General features: G+C 43.2%; 1 pseudogene; it reads left to right on the top strand.

Moving 5' to 3' along the window:
- Window positions 1-956: 956 nt before the first annotated feature.
- LOC108309178 lies at window positions 957-1,276 on the top strand (annotated as a pseudogene).
- The last annotated feature ends 7,100 nt before the right edge of the window (window positions 1,277-8,376 follow it).

Genomic DNA, 8,376 nt, shown 5'->3' with positions numbered 1-8,376 from the left:
ATTTTTGTATTTTTAGTAGAGACGGGGTTTCACCATCTTGGCCAGGCTGGTCCTGAACCACCTGCCTTGGCCTCCCAAAGTGCTAGGATTACGGGCATGAGCCACCACTCCTGGCCTTTCCTTCCATTTCCATCAAAATCATATTCATCCGGGTTTCTGTGACTGGGGAAGCAGGAACATCCTGCTGGGCTCCCGGTGGCTTCTGTCTGCTCTGCAGCAGAAAGCCCTTCCCCACATTACATCAATGCAAGCTTGAATAACAAAGGCATTTTTTTGGCCAGGTGTAGTGGCTCATTGCCCATAATCCCAGCACTTTGAGAGGCCAAGGCAGGAGGATTGCTTGAGCCCAAGAGTTTAAGACCAGCCTGGGCAACATAGGCAGAACCCCATGTTAAGAAAAAAATAAAATAAGATAAAATAAGTCAGGCACGATAGTGTGTGCCAGAGGTTCCAGCTATTCAGGAGGTTAAGACGGGAGGATTGCTTGAACCCAGGAGGCCAAGGATGCAGTAATCTATGATCATGCCATTGCACTCCAGCCTGGGCAACAGAGCAAGACCCCGTCTCAAGGAAAAAGAAAAAGAAGGCCAGATGTGGTGGCTCACACCTGTAATCCCAGCATTTTGGGAGGCTAAGGTGGGCAAATCACTTGAGGCTAGGAGTTGGAGACCAGCCTGGCCAACATGGTGAAACCCTGTCTCTACTACAAACACAAAAACAAACAAAAAAAGAACAAAAAACTTCGCTGGGCATGGTAGTACGTGCCTGTAATCCCAGTTAGTCTGGTGGCTGAGGCAGGAGAATTGCTTGAACCTGAAAGGCAGAGGCTGCGTAAGCCAAGATCACGCCACTGCACTCAAGCGTGGGTGACAGAGCAAGACTCTGTCTCAAAAACAAATAAGCAAGAAAACAAAAAAACTAAATAAAAAAAAGGCAGCTTGAGCAATTTTTCCTAAGCCATGGCATATCAGTTATACAGAAATACTGCTTTGGGAAATAGTCTTCAGGTGAGCCTAGATGAACTCATACAATCTCAACAGACTACCTGCAAGTTCTACTTCAGTTTGATAAGGCTATGAATTCAGCATTGGCTCAGACGGTTAGGAACAGAGTCAATTTCAGAAGCTTTCTAAATACCTACAGATCCTGTGATTATCTGTGGAGTTTTGTATTGAATGGTGTTGAATTCAGGGAGGTGACAGAACTTAATAAAGCAGATGAAGCAAAAATTGTAGCCTGTGATGATAAAAATATTGGCTCCAATACTACAGAATGAGAGGAAAAATTGCTTTTTAATTCTGTCTTCTGTTATTATTGATCACTTTTTGAAGAGAAGCAGAGAAGAAACTGATAACAAATTATTTTAGCATTGCAGAAATGACTATACTGTGCTATCCTAGAAAATTCCAGTAGGAAGAAGCTTGTAACTCCAGTAGGAAGCACATGTGCAGAATGTGCAGGTTTGTTACATAGGTATACATGTGCTATGATGGTTTGCTGCACCCACCAACCCATCATCCACATTAGGTATTTCTTCCAATGTTATCCCTCCCCTAACCCCCCACTCCCTGACAGACCCCAGTGTGTGATGTTCCCCTCTCTGTGTCCACATGTTCTCATTGTTCAACTCCCATTTATGAGTGAGAACAGGCAGTGTTTGGTTTTCTGTTTTTTTGTTAGTTTGCTGAGAACAATGGTTTCCAGCTTTATCCATGTTCCTGAAAAGGACATGAACTCATCCTTTTTATGGCTGCATAGTATTCCATGGTACATATGTGCCACATTTTCCCTGTCTAGTCTATCATTGATGGGCATTTGGGTTGGTTCCAAGTCTTTGCTCTTGTGAACAGTGCTGCAATAAGTGTAAATGTGCATGAGTCTTTATAGTAGAATTATTTATAATCCTTTGGGTATATACTCAATAATGGGATTGCTGGGTCAAACGTTATTTCTGGTTCTAAATCCTTGAGGAATCACCACACTGTCTTTCACAATGGTTGAACTAATTTACATGTTCTCCAAATGTAAAAGTGTTCCTATTTCTCCACACCCTCTCCAGCATCTGTTGTTTCCTGACTTTTTAATGCTCGCCATTCTAACTGGTGTGAGACAGAATCTCATTGTGGTTTTGATTTGCATTTCTCTAATGACGAGTGATGATGAGCTTTTTTTCATATGTTTGTTGGCCACATAAATGTCTTCTTTTGAGAAGTGTCTGTTCATATCCTTTGCCCACTTTTTGATGGGGTTGTTTTTCTCTTGTAAATTTAGGTTCTTTGTAGATCCTGGATATTAGCCCTTTGTCAGATGGATAGATTGCAAAACTTTCTCCCATTCTGTAGGTTGGGAGAATGGGAGAAAAATGGAAGATAGTAGGTGGTTCACTCTGATGATAGTTTCTTTTGCTGTGCAGAAGCTCTTTAGTTTAATTAGGTCCCATTTGCCAATTTCGGCTTTTGTTGCCATTGCCCTTGGTGTTTTAGTCATGAAGTCTTTGCCCATGCCTATGTCCTGAATGGTGTTGCTTAGATTTTCTTCTAGAGTTTTTATGGTTTTAGGTCTTATGTTTAAGTCTTTAATCCATCTTGAGTTAATTTTTGTAAAATGTGTAAGGAAGGGGTCCAGTTTCAGTTTTCTACATATAGCTAGCCAGTTTTTCCGACACCATTTATTAAATAGGGAATCCTTTCCCCATTGCTTGTTTTAGTCAGGTTTGTCAAAGATCAGATGGTTGTAGATGTGTGGTGTTATTTCTGAGGCCTCTGTTTTGTTCCATTGGTCTATATATCTGTTTCGATACCAGTACCATGCTGTTTTGGTTACTGTAGACTTGTAGTATGGTTTGAAGTCAGGTAGTGTGATGCCTCCAGTTTTGTTCTTTTTGCTTAGGATTGCCTTGGCTATATAGGCTCTTTTTTGGTTTCATATTAAATTTAAGTGTTTTTTTTCTAATTCTGTGAAGAAAGTCTATGGAAGCTTGATGGGGGTAGCATTGAATCTATAAATTACTTGGGTGGTATGGCCATTTTCACAATATTGATTCTTCCTATCCATGAGCATGGAATGTTTTTCCATTTGTTTGTGTCCTCTCTTATTTCCTTGAGTAGTGGTTTGTAGTTCTCCTTGAAGAGGTCCTTCAGATCCCTTGTTAGTTGTATTCCTAGGTATTTTATTCTCTTTGTAGCAATTACGAATGGGAGTTCACTCATTATTTGGCTGTTTGTCTATTATTGATTCACAGGAATGCTTGTGATTTTTGCACATTGATTTTATATCTTGAGACTTTGCTGAAGTTGCTTATCAGCTTAAGGAGATTTTGGGCTGAGACTGTGGGGTTTTCTAAATATACAATCATGTCACCTGCAAGCAGAGACAATTTTACTCTTTTTTATTGCACTGAATAGTTTCACAAGGAATGGTACCATCTCCTTTTTGTACTTCTGGTAGAATTCGGCTGTGAATCCATCTGGTCCTGGGCTTTTTTTGGTTGATAGGCTGTTAATTACTGCCTTAATTTCAGAACTTGTTATTATTCTATTCAGGGATTCTACATCTTCCTGGTTTAGTCTTGGGAAGTTGTATGTGTCCAGGAATTTATCCATTTCTTCTAGATTTTCTAGTCTATCTGATGGTAGTTTGTACTTCTGTGGGATCAGTGGTGATATCCCCTTTGTCATTTTTTATTGTGTCCATAACCTTTATTATACAGCATGAAAAAACATAACTTTTTTAAAATGACAATTCAAAAGTTGTTGGCTTCTTAAGAACATTCTTCAATAAACTTGTTTTAAAACTTAAAAAAAAATCTTATCTATCCATGAAGCTCCATCATCCATATCTAGTCTGTTTGGAGCCTCAAGAGTAGTCTCCAGGGCTGGCCATGATGCTTCACGCCTGTAATTCCAGCACTTTGGGAGGCCTAGGCGAGCAGATCACTTGAGGTCAGGAGTTTGAGACCAGCCTGGTCAACATGGTGAAACCACCGTCTCTACTAAAAATACGAAAATTAGCTAGACCTGGGGGTGCCTACCTGTAGTCCCAGCAACTCAGGAGGCTGAGGTAGGAGAATTGCTTGAATCCAGGAGGCAGAGATTGCAGTGAGTCAAGATGGTGCCACTGCGCTCCAGACTGGGTGACAGAGCAAGACTCTGTCTCAAAAAAATAAAAGAAAAGAAAAAAGAATACTCTCTAATAAATAGCATCTCTCTCCTCTCTGCCAGAGAAATAAACCAAAGAGTAAATATGGTAGCCAAAATATTTGCTTTACTGATAGAGAAGCATTGAGGACTTAATCCAGTGTGAGGGCCAAATGGACCTGGATCCAAGCTACAGTAGAAGACAGAGATCCACTCACCCACCCAGTCCTGGGCGGCACTCACAGCTCTGTCACCGCCAGGAGGACCTGCAGAGAATTCTTCTCAGTGGCAGATCCCTCCTAAGAGAAAGAAGGGCTGAGACAAACTCCTTTCTTAGGAAGGAATCACTGAGATTGAGGAAAACACCTTCCACGCTCTCACAATCCGCTCCTAAGGATTGATACCAGCTTTTTATTTTTAAGTTTTTGACACGTATCTCCACTTTTCTTCTCCAATGCCACCATTATCTGTTGCCTGGACCAGTTTAACTGTCTACAGTTGATTTTTTGCAACTACCCCAGAGCCCTACAATCAATCATTCCCCACAGTGTGGCCACAATAATGTCTGTTTTGTTTTGTTTTGAGACAGGGTCTTGCTCTGTCACCCAGGCTGGAGTGCAGTGGTGTGATTGCAGCTCCCTGCAGCCTCAACCTCCTGGGCTCAAGTTATCTTCCCACTTCAGCCTCCTGAGTAGCTGATACTACAGAGGCACACCACCACACCAAGGTAAATATTGTATTTTTTGTAGAGATAGGGTTTCACCATGTTGCCCAGGCTGGTCTTGAACTCCTGGACTCAACTGATCTGCCTGCCTCAGCCTCTCCAAATGCTGGCATTACAGGCATGAGCCACCACGCCTGACCCATTTGGGTTGTTTTTTGTTTGTTTGCGTGGCTGGTTGTCTTTTTTAGAGATGGAATCTTGCTCTGTAGCCCAATGGCATGATATTGACTCACTGCAACCTCCACCTCCTGGGTTCAAGCAATTCTCCTGCCTCAGACTCCTGAGTAGCTGGGATTACAGGTGTGCACCACCACACCTGGCCAATTTTTGTATTTTTGTAGAGATGGGATTTTATCATGTTGACCAGGCTGATCTTGAACTCCTGATCTCATGATCCGCCCACCTTGGCCTCCCAAAGTGCTGGGATTACAGGTGTGGGCCACTGCACCTGGCTTGTTTTTTAAATTTAGAAACAGGGTCTCTATTGCCCAGGCTGGAGTACAGTGGTGTAATCCTGGCTCACTGCAGCCTCAAACTCTTGGGTTCAAGTGATCCTCCTGCCTCAGCCTCCCAAGTAGCTGAGACTCAGGCATGTGCCACCACGCTCAGCTTATTTGTTGTTTATTTATTTATTGCAGAGACAGGATGTCACAATGTGCCTCAGGCTGGTCTGAAACCTCTAGGGTTAAGCACCCCTCCTGCCTTGGCCTCCCAAAGTGCTGGTGTTACAGGAATGAGCCACTATGCCTGGCCAGGATATAATGTTTTTATTTATTTATTTACCTATTTTTTTCTGAGACAGAGTCTTGCTCTGTTGCCCAGGCTGGAGTGCAGTGGTGCAATCTTGGCTCACTGCAACCTCCACCTCCCCAGTTCAAGTGATTCTCCTGCCTCAGCCTCCCAAGTAGCTGGGACTATAGGCATGTGCCACCACACCTGGCTAAGTTTTTGTATTTTTAGTAGAGCTGTGGTTTTACCATGTTAGCCAGATGGTCTCCCTCTCCTGACCTTGTGATCCGCCCACCTCAGCCTCCCAAAGTGCTGAGATTACAGGCGTGAGCCACCATACCTGGCTGGGTATAATGTTTTTAATAGGCAAATCGAATAATCTCTCCTGCTATTAAATCTCTTCAGTAGAGTCTCATTCCTCTTGGGATCAAGTCCTTACAGGGTCCTTGCAGGGTCCTCCGGATCCTGGTGGTCTGGCTCCAGTCTTCTCTCCTCCCTGTCATTTTGGCTCCGCACACACAGAGCATTTCTCACTATTTGAATCGCCATGCTTCCTCCTCCCTCAAGAACCTTGCATGTGCTGTTCCCTTTGTCTGTAATGCTCACCTCCCTCTCTCCTTCCTTTCTTTTTTCTTTTATGGCCTAGTTAACTCCTACTCATCTACAGATCTTAGCTCCTACATCCCTTCCATAGGGAAGTCTTGCCTGACCCCACAGGCCTCCGTAGGCCCCCAGAGGCCCCTCTACTTCCTTCAGATAATTTACCAGGTGTTATTATTATGTAATCATATGATCATCTGGTTAATATCTTTTCCCCGATAGGTTCTCAGATGATGTCTGTTTTGCCCACTCTTACGTTCCTTAGCAATTGGCATGGAATTCAGTCCAGTCCTCAGAGACACCCAATAAATATTTATTGAGAAAACAAAAGGCCAGCTAGACCCGAATTTCCTCAGTTAAGCCAGCCATCTTCCCCGCTCCTCTGAAATCCTACAGCACTTGAGATCCCACCACTCACATACATGGCATTTATGGCAACTGCCTGATAGCGGCTGATAGCCACATCTTATCTCCCCAGCTAGACTGTGAGTAGCTGTGGGCCAGGAATCACGGCTTCCACATGACCATAACTCTCACAATGCCTAGCTCAGCTCCCGGCACTTGATGTGCACACAATAACAATTTATTCAAAGAATTAATAAAGATGTTGGCTTTTCTTTTTTGGTTTGTAGTAGCGTTGGTGGTGATGGGGGGAAGTTATAATTCCCTGATGCTTGGTAATGCAACAGAGACTGCGTTTTATGGGGTAGAACTAGGAGAGGATATTAGAATGTTGTGTCCTTTTATTGCAAGAATATTTTCTCTGCCAATTTGCTTGGCAAAGCCAAGCCAAGCCTTTTCTGTAAACACAGCAAACTAGTTCTAATTTTATGCAAAAACAGGCAACTATAATCAAAAAGCTGAATAACCACAGAATGTGAACTGCTTTTATTTATTCATTTGAGTTTTATATTTTGTTTGCTAATGACCACATACATTCTAATCATAACTGGAACTGATTCAACCCACAACTTTTCACTCATCTTCATAGCGGAAGATAGGAGGGTAAGACTGTTGGAAATGTGGAATTAATAGGCTAGAAAGGAGGGGATAGGTAAACACTAGAATGACCAGATCTTTTTCTGGGATACATTGGGCAGGGCCTGTTTGCAGTGAAAGTTCAGCGATCCTAGGTCCAGGTTAAGCATGTGCTCTAAAGCATAGTTTTCTGAGATTGCTGAGTCAAAGAAGAAAGATGCAGACATTGCCTACGGACACCAGAAGATACTGGACGTGAGGGATAAGGAAAGCAAATAACTGTGGATGGGGAGTGAGGTGGTTGCCTGGTGGGATGAAGAGAATGGTGTCAGGAACAAAGTACAGCAAGGGCAAGGCCCTTGTGATGTAGTAAACCGAGTTCTTAAATTTGGGACGTCCTTAATTCAGACCCAGGTAGCAGAAAAGCTGGAGCTCCCAGTGTTCCAGGACAGACCATAAACAGTGGGCTTCTGCTTTACCCCTGCCTTTGAGAGGCTTACAATCTGGTTATCCATAGACAGCCAAAACCACAACTGACTTAAAGAAAAAACACTAAAGTACACACAGTGCTGTGGTTTGAATGTTTGTCCCCATCCAAAGCTCATGTTGAAATTTAATTAGCATTGTGATGGTATTGGGAGGTGGGACCTCTAAGAGGTGTTTAGATCACAAGGGCCCCACCTCAAGAATGGCCTAATGTTGTTATTGAGGGAGTAGGTTTGTTATTATGGGAGTGGGTTTGTTATTGTGGGAGTGGGTTTGTTATCATGGGAGTAGGTTTGTTATTGTGGGAGTGGGTTTGTTATTGTGGAGTGGGCTTGCCTCTCCCATGCCCTCTCTTTTTGCCCTTCTATCACATGATACCTCTGCCATGTTATGATGCAGCAAGAATGTCCTCACAAGACGCTGACCCCTTGACACTGGACTTCCCAGCCTCCAGAACCGTAAGCCAATAAATGTATGGTCATTATAAATTACCCAGTCTGTGGTATCCTGTTGTAGCAGCACAAAATGGACTGAGACGCATGGGAACACACATGCCCTGAGGCATATTCCAAAGCCTATAGCACAGAGTGAACTACAAAGAGGCTGTGTAAGAACTTTGCTGAGACAGGAATGTGGAACAGGATGGCTAGAGGTTAGGGAAGCCATCATGTGTTATACCTTTCCCCTTTATTCACTAGACCTGCTGCCCTTCCTGTCTAACCC

This window comes from Cebus imitator, unplaced genomic scaffold (assembly GCF_001604975.1).
Source record: "Cebus imitator isolate Cc_AM_T3 unplaced genomic scaffold, Cebus_imitator-1.0 Scaffold5, whole genome shotgun sequence".
Lineage (NCBI taxonomy): Eukaryota > Metazoa > Chordata > Mammalia > Primates > Cebidae > Cebus > Cebus imitator.
This window is presented reverse-complemented; position numbering and strand designations above follow the sequence as displayed.